At 42.8% G+C, this 16,168-nt stretch overlaps 1 protein-coding gene across 5 annotated transcripts in view; it reads left to right on the top strand.

Moving 5' to 3' along the window:
* Positions 1–16,168, top strand: part of LOC138259695 (cytochrome P450 2G1-like) — a 394,952-nt gene that overhangs the window by 276,272 nt on the left and 102,512 nt on the right. The window lies entirely within an intron of this gene.

The following is a 16,168-nucleotide window of genomic DNA, read 5'->3' as shown; positions in this document are numbered from 1 at the left end:
GAGCCGATAGTTAGGCCACAGGGGACTTTCCTACCCCGGAGAAGATCAACACTGTCTGAAAGAGAGTTGCGGCACAGGCCGCAAATCATTGGTGTATCGTCAACTTCCAAGCCTTGTTAGCCCGGTATGACCGGGTTCACTGGGATGAAATGGAGAGCTCCTACAGTTCTCATCAGATAATCTGTGTAAGAAGGGGCAACAGATAGTTAGTTGCAGAGGGGCAAGTGATTTCTAACAACTCCATTTGGTGTGCCCTGGACACCGCTGATGCAGCAGCTCACTGAATTAATGCCAGCTTCCTTCTCTGGAGGCATGCTTGGCAGCGTTGCTCCAGTTTTAAACCCAAGGTCCAGCAGGTAGTCCTTACTATGCCCTTTGATAAGGAGCATCTATTTGGGCCTCAAGTAGACACCACACTTGAGAAACTTAAAAAACAAATCAAAAAAGATACAGATGCCACTAAGGCTCTTGGTGTCCTTCAGTCCCCTACACAAAGAGGCACTTTTTGTCGTCCTGGTTTCAGAGGTTCCTACAATTCCTCCACCTCTGAGGCATCCACCTCTCCTCCTAGGTAACCTCAATCCACCTATTCTAGAGCTTTCTACAGAGACTGTTTTAGAGGTACTAGTGATTAGGGAAGAGGAAAGATCACCGCCTCATGCGGCTCCTCCTCTGCTGCCCAGCAGTGAATACCTCACCTTCCCCCGCTCATCCTACACCTGTTGTGGGGAAGATTCCAACTTTTTTACTCACACTGGCACAATATTACCACAGACCAATGGGTCCTCTCCATTATCCAACATGGTTATTGTCTGGATCTTATAACCACTCCTCCCAATATTCCCCCTCACACCCACAGACTATCTCAGGATCACCTGACTGTTCCCAAACAAGAGGTTAAATTCCTTCTTCTTAGAGGGGCCATAGAGCCAGTTCCACTACAACAAGGGACAGGATTAAACTCCCTATACTTCCCCATTCCCATAAAGGACGGCTCTCTGAGTCCGATACCCAACCTCAGACCATTAAACAAATACATTCTGTTGGAACACTCCACATAGTCACCCTTCAGGACATTATTCCACTCTTACAGCAAGGTGACTTTGTGACAGGTCTATATCTAAAGGTCACCTACTTTTATATTCCACTTCACCCTGCAAATCTGACATACTTAAGGTTTGTCATTAAAGGCAAACATTACCAGTTCAAGGTCCTTCCATTCGGAGTCACTACCACTCCCAAAGTCTGCACAAGGTGCTTAGCAGCAGGTGCTGCAAGCCTCTACTCCCTCAATTTTAGAAGAGCCATGCTTACACAGTCAGGACTAATATGTGTCTGCTGGGGATGATGGCTTCTTGTATCACCAAGATTCCTCATGCCAGACTTTACATGCGTCCTCTGCAGCATTGTCTGTCTTGTCAGTGGTCTCAGTTTCATGGTAACCTAATAGATCTAGGATTGAAGACCGTCAGACTTGCCGCTCTCTGCAATGGTGGAATACCACCAACCTCTTGAAAGGGTTATTTCTAGACCCAGTGCCTCAGGTCACATTAACCACAGACTCTTCACTCTCAGGTTAGGGTGCTCACGTTCAAGACCTCACAGTACAGGGCCTCTGGAATCCCAGTCTCCTGTCCCTACACATCAGTTAACTCGAGCTTCAAGCTGTGTTTCTAGCCCTGAAAGCATTTCTGCCTCACTTTTCTCACAAGGTTGTCTTAGTCCTAACAGACAACATAACAGCCTTGTATTACTACGTGGGGGGGGGGGGGTCGAGAGCCTCAACTATCGCAAGTCTCTCAGACAATATGGAAATGGGCCCTCCACCACCACATTCACCTGGTGGCAGAGTATCTCCCTGGGACAGACAACAACTTTGATGACCTGCTCAACAGGATGCAGCAACAAGTCCATGAGTGGGAACACCACCCACAAGTCCTTCAGTCATACTTTGCAAATTGGGGGAACTCTTCACATAGACCTCTTCAACACAGCAGAAAACACAAAATGACCAAGCTTCACCTCCAGGTATCCACACCCTCTATCCAAGGGCAAGCTCTATGGATGAATTGGTCTAGGATATTTTCCTACACTTTTCCACCTCTCCCTCTTATTCCATTTCTGGTTCGGAGGATCAGGCACACGTCTCTCACCATAGTCCTTGTAGCTCATAGCTGGGCATGTCTACCATGGTTCACAACAATCCTGGACCTCTCAGTAGTCCCCCACGAGAAGCTCCCCAACAGGCCAGACCTTCTCACTCCAAACCAAGGACAAATCAGACATCCAGACCCCAAATCACTAAACCTTGCGAAATGGCTCCTGAGGTCATAGAGTTTGGTTATTTAGGCTTTGGACATTCTCAGGGAAGTCGTAGAACCACAACTAGAGCCTGTAATGTGGCAAAATAGAAACATTGTGTTTGCTACCGTCACTCCAAACTAATTGATCACATTAAAGCTGCTGTTAAAGAGATTGATATTTGCTCCATTTACAAAAAGCTAATCTTGTATAAACTCCCATTCGCCTACATCTCACAGCTATAGCTGCATATCTACAGAACAGAAAATGTATTTCCTTGTTCAGAATTCCAGTCATTAAGGCTTTCAAGGAAGGCCTTAAATGCGTCATTCCACCTAGGGTCCTCCCTGCAGCATCATAGAACTTGAACATTGTGGTCACCAGACTCATGGGTTCTCCTTTTGAACCACTCCATTCATGTTGACATCAAAACCTTTCTTGGAAGATGGCTTTCTTAGTTGCCATCACATCACTCAGACGTGTCAGTGAGCTCCTGGCATTAACCTTGGAAGAACCGTTCTTCCAGATTCATAGGGATAAGGTAGTTGTTGGACCTGGCCCTTTTTGCAGGGTCATCCCCAAACTTTTTTGCCTCCTTCCTCCTATTTGTTCTGACCAGTTTTTGTTGCCTTTAGGACTCTGGGCATTCTACCACTGCTAAAGTGCATAAGCTCTCGGTGTGAATTGCATTGGTTATTGGTTTATGCATGATTGGCATATTTGATTTACTGGTAAGTCCCTAGTAAAGTGCACCAGAGGTGCCCAGGGCCGGTAAATCAATTGCTACTAGTGGGCCTGCAGCACTGATTGTGTCACCCACAGGAGTAGCCCTGTAAACATGTCTCAGACCTGCCACTGCAGTGTCTGTGTGTGCAGTCTTATATTGCCAGTTCGACCTGGCAAGTGTACCCACTTTCCAGGCCCAACCCTTCCCTTTTACTACTTGTAAGTCACCCCTAAGGTAGGCCACAGGTAGGCCCATGGGTAGGGTGCAGTGTATTTAAAAAGTAGGACATGTACTGGTGTGCTTTACATGTCATGATGGTGAAATACTGCCAAATTCGTTTTTCACTATTGCAAGGCCTATCTCTCCCATAGGTTAACATGGGGACTGCCTATAAATATCTTTTAAGTGCAGTTTCCCATTAGGAGTCGATAGAGATGTGGATTTTGGGGTCTCTGAACTCACCATTTAAAAATACATCTGTTGGTGTTTAGATTGTCTGTTTGAAAATGCCACTTTTAGAAAGTGAGCATTTTCTTGCTTAACGATTCTGTGCCCTTCCTGTGGAACCCACATCTGGGTCAGACTGAAAGTTGAGCTGTTTGTGAATTCCCTTCAGACAGTGACACAGAGGGAACTGAGGAGTGTCCTGCTTATCCTGATGAGTTTCCTGGGCTAGAGTGGGGAGGGAGGAGCTGACACATATACCTGAAAAGGCTGTGCCTGCCCTCATACAATACAGACTCCAACCCTGTTGAGTGTGTCTTGGCTCAGGCCTGGGCAAGACAGGATCTTGTGAACAACCGAGACTTTGCTTTGAAGTTTGCCTACTTCAAAGGCAGAAATTAGCATAAGTATTAGACCAAAAACCCCAGGCTTTTAGATTACTTCTGGATCAGGATCAAGATCTGCCATGGAGAAGAGCTGGAGGAGGAGTACTGCCCCTTTGCCTGTGAGTGTGCTTTGCTGGGTTGGCCTGCAGTTGTTGCTTCTACCTTAGAGAGAACAATGACTGGACTTTGCTGTGTTTTCCTGCTTGTGAAGTGTCTCCAAGGGCTTGGATTGAGATTGCCCCCTCTTTTGAAGTCTCAGGGCCATCAAAGACTTCCTGTGCCAGCACCTGGACTCTCTTGCTCAGACGCTCACCCTGCCAAGTGGTGCCCTATCTAGTCACTGGGAACCTTGAAAGGAGAAGCTGGTGAAACCAAGCCTGAAATTCACACACTGGAGCCGAGCAGGCGAAATATCGACACAACACCCGCCTGCCAAAATCGACACATCACCCACACCGCTCAGTTCTTCGCCATTGTGCATCAGGATTTCACACGCATCATCGCTGGGTGTCAAAACCACAGTGAACCTGCACGGACCTGTGGCTGCCTATCCGGAAATTGAAGCATAGCTCCTACCTGACCGGAGAAGAATTGACTTGCGAGTCAGGAATCGGTGCATCGCTTACTTTTCCGACGCCCGCTTGCCTGTGTGGCTTTATTTTTTTAAGCATACCAGGTACTGTGTGTAAAAACAACGCATCCATTGATTTTATCTTTGAAAATTCATAACTTTGCTTGTATATGTTGGATTTTTGTCATTTTTGTTAAGTTTGATTTAAATAAATACTAGCTATTTTTCTAAACTGGTGTTGTGTCCCTTTTATAGTGTTTTTAATGTATTACTCTGCTTTACACATTGCCTATGAGAAAAGCCTGACTGCTTGTGCCAAGCTACCAAGTGGATGAGAAGGGGTTGTCTGAGGAGTGTAACTCCCTTACCCTGACTAGAGTGACGGCCCCTGCTTGGACATAGTGCAAACTGACTGTTCACCAGAGACCCCATTTCTAACAGTAATCCTTCATAGTAACCCTAAGTTCCTACCTAAAGTGGTTTATCGGTTTCACATAAACAGGTCCATCGAACTACCAGAAAGAGCCCTTCACACTCTAAATGTTAAGAAAGTACTCATGTTTTAAATTGATTGGATGTGGATGTTTTAGGACGGCAACAAGCCAGTGTAGGTCAGGAAGTGCTACATACACTTTTCCAGTCAACTACAACTCCCACAGACTAGCCACCGCTTTTACAGAGGGACTGCTTTAAGGTCTGTGCAGAGCATGTGTATCTACAACCACCCATGCCATCAAACGGATTGCTACTTACCCTGAAAGCATCTGTTTGTGGCATGTAGTGCTGTCACGTGCGCCCCCCTCCTCCCCGGACGCCTGTGGCTTTTAGTTAGTGTATCGTTGTATATATCTGTTCTTATGTATTTACACTTTGCATGGACATCTATTTCCCTACATTTCCCTTTCACTCATTTCTCACCTGCCTGCGGGAAAACAATCTAACAAAGGAGTTGATGCCCATGCACAATATCAACAAGAGGAGGAGTCACTCAATCTCGTAACTCAAAACACTTCTCGAAAAACAACTTGCACCACTCCAGACCCAACACTAGATGACAGGAGTATGCAGCGCATGTGAATCTATTCGCACATCATGCTACGAACAGATGTCTCTCCCTTTCTTCTTCTGGTGGGGACCCTGCCCACCTTTGTGGTGCCCCCTCTCCTCCCCCAAACACGCTCGCCTACCTTCTTATGGACCTTGGTGCTGAGCCAGTGGGCTGCTTCTTTAGCAAACTTCCTGGGGTCAGTGAGGTTACTGTCAATAAGGTGCTGATACAGATCTGCAAAACAAAGACTGAGCATATGCTCTCTCGCAATCAAATTGTACAGCCCCTGATAATTCTTTACTTCACTGCCCTTAACCCAACAATCCAGTGCCTTGTAAAAGAAGTCTACATAACCCACCCAGGACTGCTGGGGCAACTTCTGGCTATCCATAAACATCTGCCTGTACTTCTCAGGTAAGGCTAGGGTTTCCTTCATGGGGGAATACCTCATCCTGTCTCCCTTATCTAGTGCCAGAAAGGCGTCCCTTCGCTCGCTAGGAATGTGCTTCCAGAGGCTACCCCCCACCAATCCTCCTCAGGGTTCCTATGCATCTGCAAAGCCATCTCATATGTGTCGAGCCACTTGTTCACGTTGTGCCCAACAGCAAAGTAAGGCACCAGGCCTTTGGAGAATATGGACCCTCCTGTCTCCAGAGGGCTCGGTAGAATTGCTGCCACCATCGCTGCTGGACCCTTCCTGCATGGCCTTGATGTGCAGCTCTTTAAGGTTCAGTTTGTGAGCCAGCAAGAATTTTCTCTCCTCCAAGGTTATCTCAGCCTCAGCCCTTTTCTGTTCTGCCTCCATGGCCAGTTTCTTCTCTTCTATCCTGAGTTTAGCCAACTCGGCCGCGAGAAAAGCTGCTAGGTTGCGTTGCGCGATCTGTTGTCATCATCGAGGCTGCCATCAATGGGATGCGAGGATGCATCACACAGCAGCGGTTCCAAAGAGGCTGCAGAGGTGATGCAGGTCTTTGTGACCGTTACAATCCATGAAGAAGTTGTGATGTATCGGTTCTGCTTGAGGTTAGGCCTCGCAGCAGAGGAGATGCGTCTATTCTACTGGATCCACAGAGATCAGAGCACCTTAAGCCCACTGCCACGGATCCATGCCTGGAGTGGCACTACTTGACAGGGTAAAGTTGCAGTTGGCAGAGTCCTATTGCAGATTCAAGGTTGTTTGTAAGCACGTTACATCCCTGAGGCTTCAGATCAGGAGGCCAGCCAACTAGCCCTTGGAGTCATTCTGGTTCTGGGTTCAAGAGATGCAGGTCTAATAGTTATCACCCAGGCAAGAGGGTAGCATGTCAGCTTAGCAGGGCAGAATTCCCTTCAGGTCAGCAGTCCAGCAGAGTGGCAGTCTTTTCAGCATCACAGCAGTCCTTCTTCCTGGCAGAGCATCGACTGGTCAAGGAGTGTATTGAAGAACTGGCGTGTGAGGTCCAGTATTAATATCCAGTTATGCCTTTGAAGTGGGGAGAAGCTTCTAGAGGCGTGCCTTTCAAGTGCACAGTTGCCCTGCCTTCCTGGCCCTGGCTCTGGACTAACAGGGGTATGCAGCACGTTGTCTGGAGGCAGAACACAATCTAGTCAAGAGTAAGTGGGGCTGTGTGCAGCGCCTCCCTCCCATCCTGCCAGTGATGGTTCATCCAGGCACAGCTATGCTCCCTATTGTGTGTGGGTGTCTAGTAGGAATGCACAAAGCCGATCTGTCAACTACCCCAAGTCACATGACCCAGCGACAGTCTGCAGGCACCAAATGACTATGGTAATAAAATGCCAACTTAATTAAAATGGCATTTTCAAAATTGTAATTTAAAATCCAACTTCACTATCAGTTAGGATTTTTCATTACAATTTCAAAAACAACAAACATGAACTTGGTTACCTGTTACAATTTGGAGATTTTAGCTTATTAAAAGTAATAAGGTAACTCCAAGTTATCCTATGGGAAAGGTTTTCACTACCAGGACACGTAAAACATAAAAGTACATGTCCTACGTTTTAAAATACATTGCTCCCTGCCCTCTGGGCAGTCCAGGGCCTAACGTAGGTGTGAGTTACATACATTAAAAATGAAGGTTTTGGCATGGCAAAAGGTTTATTTTAGCAGGTTGAAATTTCAGACCCCAGAGGCTGCAGTGGCAGGCCTGAAACATGCTTAAATTGCTACTTAAGAGGGTGGCACAATCAGTTCTGCAGACCCACTAGTAGCATTTAATTTAGAAGCCCTGGGCACAGTTAGCACCACTTTAATAGGGACTTACTTACAAGTAAATTAAATAGGTCAATTGGGTATAAGCCAATTCCAGCATGCTTTATGAAGAAAGCACAGACACTTTAGCACCGAGTCCTAAGGCCAGCAAAACAGGAAGTTTGAAAGCGAAATGTGAGGGAGGAAACTGCACTAAGGATACCAGCTCAACACAAAGCTCTCATGGTCTGCTCTGCAAACCGGGAAGGCTTGTTGTGAGCTGTTCTCTGCTCAGTACATATTGGATCATGGTACATGATACATTAAAGTGTGATCTGCACTTTAATTTCATACTGGCAGTACAATGGCAAAATAGGTCATTATGCCTTTTTCATGTTCGAGCATTTTTCTCTAACATTCCAAATCTTTCACTGGATTATTTTCGAAGTGTGTTTTGAAAATCATTGGATCTAGTTAAATAATAAAAATAGCCATAAGTGTGAGGCAGTGTGTGCTGTCATTGGTAGAAAAATTAAAATACTCAAACTCCTTATGAAGAGCTTCCCAGGAGCTATTCATTACATTCCAAAAGATTGAATGCATGTTATTCTTCCAAACAGCAGATAGTAGCTTTCTAACATTTATAACCAACATAAAATGTTACACAGATAATGTGGTCCTTCTTTCAGTGCTGTGCATAATACACCATAAAGCCACCTGTGTACATTTTTCAGGGATTATGGAAGTCTTGTGCCAACTTAGTTACTGACATTCAGCCAACTCAATATATCATATTTGGAGTTGGCTAGACAGTAAGTCGCTAAGAACTAAAATAGTAAAACCCTAAAGAGAAGTAAAAAAAGACACTTTACACAACACCTTATTGTGAGACTTAAATGTTCATAAACATTATCAAATTGCATAGCAGAAGTTCAGTTTTTACCCAAATCAGTTTACAATATGTTGCACATCTGTCCTAGACTTCAGAATACCCCTTTGTTGAATTATTACCTCCTTAAAGTATATGGTTGACATGTATATTGAAATACAACAAATTAGCAGTCAGTTCACTCTCTTTGCACACTGAATTAATTTATTCTCCTTGACAGCTCAAGGTAACATGAATTCCTCATGTTCAATCACTCTTCTGCATTTAGATACAAGAAAATTTCTGTCTGGTGGGATCACCTATCATTTCAGGAAAGAAAAAATGGCTCAGTGGGCCCATGTGTTTATTCCAAAGCTTGACCATTTGGCAAGTGTTTATCCTCACAAAAGGACGATGGACGGAGTGCTGAAACTTTTCAAACACTCACCCCCAGTCACAGATCTTGATTTAATCCATTGTTCTTTTGCTCACCATGCCACCCCAGTTTAGACCCAGCCATATGCAAATCAGTCTTGACCCTGTTCCCCAGGAGAACAGTCCAGCCCATATTTCCAGGCTAGATCCGCCCTGGACCGGAAACAAACATCCTGGGACCAGTCTGAGGATATCACCCTTCATCAGCCAGGCTAGCTTGAATCCAGTGGCACAGTGAGCATGGGACCCATGTCTGGGTATACCTCCCACTTAGGGCAATTTTAGAGCAATGGATTAAACCCAGATCTGTGACTGGGGGCTGGGGGAGAGTTTAAAAAGGTTCAGCACTCCGTCCCTCATCCTTTTGTGTTGCAGTTAGTAATTACTGCAAGGATACCAGGGGACCATTTTTTCATTGCTTCGGATGTGTCTGAATTTCTTTTTCATCTTGATGATTATGTATGATAGCGCCTCAGGATTTGGTTGTTAGATCTCCATAATATGAGCTGAGAATAGGCCAGGGCTATTCTCATACCCCAAAGGTAATCTTTTGAGGTCTATTGCACCTAATTGAAGCAAAAGGCACTTAGATACTCGCTTTCAGGTGCTGTGTTTTGACTGAAAAACCGGTTGGAAATGTCCAGGGTTGCTTTATGCTTTTTAAGGTTGACCATTATACCCATGCTGTGGGCATTTTGGACTACGTATGTCCATGTGTATCTATTTTAGATTTCTATATTCTTATGGGGAAAAAGAGGATTGTTCATTTGTGAAAGATAATGGGTTATTATAAAGCCCTGATACTGTAGTTGATTTAGTATTGCTTATATATTGTGCTATATTTATGGCTTTATAAGATATTGAGTTGTGGTAGGGGCTGGCTGCATAAGGGAATGACAGATGGAATATAATTTATAGACAGGTGGAATATAATGTTATACCACTCCGCTTGGTTTATGTATAAGGCTGGAGCTTGTTTGATAGCCCACTCGCTTGTATAAACTTACCTGATATCCTCAGGTGCTATAGAGGAAAGGGCTACGTGTATCACTACCTCTCCTCGAGCTGCTTCTTTAATGCAGACCGGGGGCCAGTCCTCTTTGGCTAGGATTATGTCATAATTTTCAGATAAATGTGGCTAGAAGACTACTTTAATTTAATCATCAGTTTGGCTCCACCAGAGACCCCTGGAGAGTCTGATGGATGTTGTTACTTCTGCTGCGCTTTCTAGAAGCTTAATCACCCAAACCCTGTTGCACGGGAGCATCCATTGGTTGTAGTGCATGTTTTTTTAGAAACAAGTCATTCCACTTTCTTCTTTTTAAATTGAATTTTAGGATCCAAACCTTTCTCTTCCCTCTTTAACCGACCACAGTCTTTCGTCCTGTTCGACCTTTCTGTTTCCTATATTCGTCTCTTCTTCAGTTCTCTGTCCAACCACCCCCTCTATTTGCTTACTGTCAGAGTCCTGAAAAGAGAGCAGCTAACAGAATATACTATTCTGTTTTTTTTATTTTTATTTGATTGCAGTCCCTCTAAATATACCCATACCAGCCAGACACGTTTGTTATTGGAGATCCAGTCCATCTTTTCTCTCTCCCCATCTGTTTAATTTTACCTTCAGTTAACAGCTTTTCCTTAATGGAACTCTCAAAATATCTTTTAGGTTGTAGGTTTGGTTTACCGGCCTGTGTGCCTAAAGTATCACTGATGCATAAACTTCATATTTTATTCTTGGTGATGCCCGTTCATGATCCTGAACTGGAACTGGTACAAGCCTCTGGCGTCTCTCCAGAGCTGACACTTCCCCCTTAATGTTGCTTCGGATGATTAAGGAAACTGTAGAGGTTGTTCAATCTAGCTTAATTCCAAAGTACATAGCCGGTGCAGCCATGTGCTCATTTTGTACTTGTTTCTATACTTCTGGGAGAACTGCCCATGGGAGTGTAGTATGTGTGTTAGTGTAAATTCATGCAAATATACTTCCCCAGGTGTTGATTTTTTCTTCAGGTGGCACCATTCTAAGGGGAAGAGATATTTTCAGTATTCTATGTTTTTCTTGAGGTGTTGTGTGAGGGGGAGCGTTTTCCAACTGGCTTGTGTAAAAGAACAGATGTCAGAGCACTCATGATATCATAATTAGAAGTTACTAATGTATCCAATCTTCTTCGTAAATTGACAACAAACTCGTGTTTGTCTCAGAGTCCAGTTTTATTCATAATGTTCTAATATCCTCCATAAGTACAGCCAACACGTGTTTCATCCTATGAGAAGTTGCTCTCTTAAGGACTTCATCAGGGCTGAAAATAAATAAGAGTAGTGTCTATATATGTGGTACAGAACAATGGTCAGAGCAGAAACCGGACCAAATTCAAAAGTGACAATAGTGCGATAAACCAAGACATGATATATTGTGACTTATGTGATATTCATCAAGATAAGAACCAATGACCAAGTTAAATATAGTACAAACCAACAATTTTTACAACACAAAGGGAAATGCCCAGGTCAGTAAAAGAATTTCAGTCTAAACACAAGAGCACCATGTGTAATACCTATAAGTGCCGAAGGTTCATACAGTAAGAATGTGCACATCACCATCGAAAAACCAGAGTTAAGTAAAACTCCATGTGAGTATAGCAGAAAGGGACCCTGATTCGTGTGAAGTTTTAGACTCAAAGTTTCAGAATATACAAAATGGAGTCGAGGAAAAAGTCCTACAATAGCCAGTAATAAATCCCTCAAGAAATATATCTAGGACATACCTTCATTTCCATTAAAATGTTAAGTGGAAAAATAATCTCAAATGCTAGGTGAAAAGCCTATATAAAAACAAAAAGGAAACACAAAACGTAAACCAAACTCCCTATCAATTAAGGGATATATAACCACCACCAAGTAACCCAATGAACAAAAGGGGCGAGAGAGCCTCCACTTACCTTTATGCCATATATTCAATCCAAAACAACCATTACATCGAGGTAGTCTCCGTTCGTATCTAAGGTAGATTAAAGAGCATGTAAATAATAATGTGGTCAGCCCCACCGCGTAGACTCCAAAAATTATTATAATTGCCTAGATGCCGAAACTAGACTAAACGGGGATATCAAGTTCTCACTAAAATCCATATCACTCACCTCTCAGATGAAATCTATCAAAGTAAACGTGGGGAACCAACCGCGCGGTCCAATTCACCCCGCAGCGTCCCAATATCACCGAGCGGCCTACTATCAGACCGCCCGGGAAAAAAACGTCCATTTAAAGCCTGCCCGCGTTGTTTGTAGAAATGGAGAAAGGACTATAACTGTCAAAAATGGGCGCCATATTGGAATATCTCAAATGTTAAATACGAAGACAAATTAAATATCGATATGCCATCAAACGGGTCTCTATATCTAGGAAAATGAGGTAACGCCCAATATGTCATGATGAGAGGTAAAGAAGGTCTTAATATATAAGGAGAAATGTCAGCGAAACAGCCATCTAAATAATATCATAATAAATAGTAGGCGTAATAATGCTATTACAAGAGCAAGAACAATAATGAAAATTCGATTAAAATTTTCCCTGATAACCCATGCAAAAGTCTCTAAGCCCTATTACTAGTCATGTCCTCTGACTCACGAAGATACATATATCTGCCTTTAGCAATGAGGCTGTAGGAATAAGTTCAAAGTGGGATAGAAAGAGAAGATAATCGAAATTGAAACCAAAGGACGATAGTACGTGCCACATTGAAACCATATGTAACCTATAGTGAGGCAAAACAAAGACAATTGGACATTCAATGAGAATCGCAATGTTGGTGTGTCCTCCAAATTAATATTTGTATGTTTACATGAAATACTTTGAACCTAAAGTACAAATCACAGTCTATACAACTAGACATGCGTAAAAAATAAAAACTGAATACAGTGCCAAGTCATAGATAGGAGCAACGTACAGTAAAACCTTAATAAGAGTCCAGCATTAAACATAGTCATTGCAAATAAGAGTGTGCGATATCTACTTAGCAATATTAAACAGAGGTGCATTTCTAATGAGCTAACATTCAAGATCACTTGTTGTGAGAATTAACAAGAGGGCAAAATACATGTCAGTCAAATTAAAGAATATGTTGAGGACATTAGGTTAATCCCCTAAGTAATATTCCATCTCAAAGTTGGTGTTTAGACCATCCTCCACAGCTCTAAGTTTTAAAATCCAATAACATTCCCTTCTTCTGAGAGCTAACTCTCTGTTTCCCCCCCCTAGGGTCTCTTTTAATGAGATCAAACCCAAAGAATTCAAATCCACATGAGTTGTTACGTTCAGGGCATTGCCGCATGTGATTTACTATGGGGTATCTCCCATCATCTTGTCTGAGGGCTCTGAAATGTTCACTCGCCCTAATTTTGAGTGGTCTAATAGTGCTGCCTATATAATACAGGCCACAATTGCATAGGATCATATATATGACGAAATTACTGTCACGTGATATTTTGGTTAATATTGTATAGCACCCCAGTAGAGCTCCTGAATGTGGAGATACCTGACTTGGCCCATCTGCACATGCCACAATGTCCACACTTGAAGAAACCTTTATTACGGTTACTCAGCCAGTTGCTGTGGTTCTGTTTATTGCGGAAACTAGGGCATAGAATGTTCTTTAGAGTTCTGCCTCTTCTAAAGGTAAAAACCGGGGTTCTAGGGATCACTGTTCTAAGATTAGGATCAGCTGTAAGAATGTACCAGTGTCTGTTCATACATTTCCTAAGGAGCGTAGCTGGTTTCGTATAGTTGACTATACATCTAATGGTATTGTCTCTAGGCCTAGGTTTCTGACATAGTGTGTCCGATCTCTTTAGACGCATCGCCCTCGTACGGCCATTATTAATCACATTGGAAGAATACCCCCGTGCCTTAAATCTGTTACTCATATCCTCAATACATAGTTCAAAATCTTCTTCAAGGCTACAATTGCGCCTTGCCCTTACCATCTCACCATAAGGTATTGAATTGATTTGGTGGATTGGATGTGCGCTATTAGCATGTAAAATAGAGTTACAAGAGGTGCTCTTTCTGTAAAGCCGACTCTCTATTTTGTTGTCCCGGATAAAAAGTTCCACATCTAGGAAGGCAATTTTAGTCACACTATGTTCGGAAGTGAAATGAATATTGCAATCATTACTGTTGAGATACTTTATAAATTCGTTCAGTTTTTGTAAATCACCTGTCCAGATCATCAAGCAATCATCGATATATCTACCCCAATAGAGTATGTCCGTCATCCAGGTACTGCCCTCTTTACTCCAGATCTTATTTTGCTCGAACAACCCCATAAAGAGATTCGCATAAGCTGCCGAGAATTTAGACCCCATGGCGACACCTTGTCTCTGGCGGTACCAGTGATTCTTAAATAAGAAAACATTGTTGTTCAAAATCAAATCCACCATATTGATTAGCATAGTCGTGTGGTCATAAAGTCTCGCAGGTCTCCTATATAGAAAATAACGCAAAGCTTCCTTTCCTTGTTCGTGATTGATACTGGTGTATAGAGAGGTAACATCCAGTGTAACTAAGATCATACCTGGTTCCCACGTCATGTCCGTTAGTATACTAAGAATGTGTTTAGTATCCTTAATATACGATGGTAAGTTGATTACAAATGGCTGTAAAAAAATGTCAACATACTCCGAAAGTCTCTCTGTGGGACCTCCTATGCCTGATACAATGGGCCTACCCGGCGGGGATGTAGGGTTCTTGTGTATTTTAGTCAGTATGTAAATGCAGGGATTCTTGGGTCTATGAACACGGAGGTACATATATTCCTCTTCCTTTAAAAGAAACTGATTTAAGCACTCTTGTAAGAATTTTTTAATTTTGTTAGACAGTACGGGGATGGGATCTGAAAGAATCTTCTCATAGCAAGTACTATCTCCTAGTTGTCTAAAGATCTCCTGTTCATATTCTGAGGTGTTCATAATCACAATGTTACCCCCTTTATCTGCCTCCCTTATGGTAATCTCTTCATTACTACGTAGCTGTCTCAGATTAGTCCATTCTGTCTGGCTCAGGTTATGATGCCAGACATGTGTTCGAGTAGTGTTCTTCAATTCTAATTTGTTAAAGTCACGCCAAACCACCTTGAAGAAAGTATCTATACAGTTGTCCTTCATGAGGGTCGGAGTCCAAGTCGATTTGTTCCTTAAGCCGCTAGGGAGTGTCTCTGATGGGATATCCAGATCCGATAAGATCTGTGTTAAGGTAGTCGGATCTTGTTCGTAGTTGGCAATAGACAGTAAAGTAGCCGTATCCTGAATATCCTTAATGGATAAAGGATGGCCCTCATTGAGGGCGTCCACTAAGGTACCATTTTGTTTATAAATTTATCTTCTATTATAATCTTTACTTCCACCTTTACCTTTTATCACGGTACTAGTTTTAGCATAACTTGTTTTATGCTAAAAGAAGGAGATTTGTATTTGGAAGTGAGTCTGTCAGTGTTTAACTTCTATCCTACTACCATTTAGAGTATACCCTATAGATGTAGTATAGCCAACAATGTCTCCGGCTTCTTGAATTACTATCTCATGGCCAGTCTCAGTAACATATACTATATATGCAATTCACGTTCTGTCTACGATAATATTTTATTTAACATCGATATTTTGGATGCCTCTGTGGAATATTTACAGGCTGTTTCTTAAAACTACTTGTTTAAATATTTAAATTGGGGAGTAAGAGGTATTAATCAAAGCATATTTACTACCCGTTTTGCTCTACTCAAATACTCCCGATACAACCCCAATATGGCTGCCATAGTAGCCTGCCTATTTTTTCCCTTCTGTGCGGCCTAGTAACAGAGATAACATCTCTGCACGGCCGCTTAAATACGTCCTTTATCGGCGGCAGCTGACTTCGTCAGCAAACGCGGGAAGATCCAACGCCGAGACCGGTATGTTTTTATTCGAGTCTGTAGCGCTTGTTTCAGTATATTTGTATTACCATCATTTGATTACTGTTACTTAGCTCTACATGAGCTATAACCACATAAGGGTCTAACTATCTTGGTTTTTTCCTTCTTGTCTGTCTTCATTTATTGTTATCTATAAGAGCCCAAATTAATGTATCCAGGCTTTCACTTCCCGAAACCACTCAGTCCATCGGCAAGATTCTGAGGATTTATATTTATACACAGGGGCTCATTTGCACCCG

The sequence above is a fragment of the Pleurodeles waltl genome, chromosome 9, assembly GCF_031143425.1.
Source record: "Pleurodeles waltl isolate 20211129_DDA chromosome 9, aPleWal1.hap1.20221129, whole genome shotgun sequence".
NCBI classification, from domain to species: Eukaryota; Metazoa; Chordata; class Amphibia; order Caudata; family Salamandridae; genus Pleurodeles; species Pleurodeles waltl.
The sequence above is the reverse complement of the archived record's forward strand: the minus strand, read 5'-3'. Positions and strand labels throughout refer to the sequence as shown.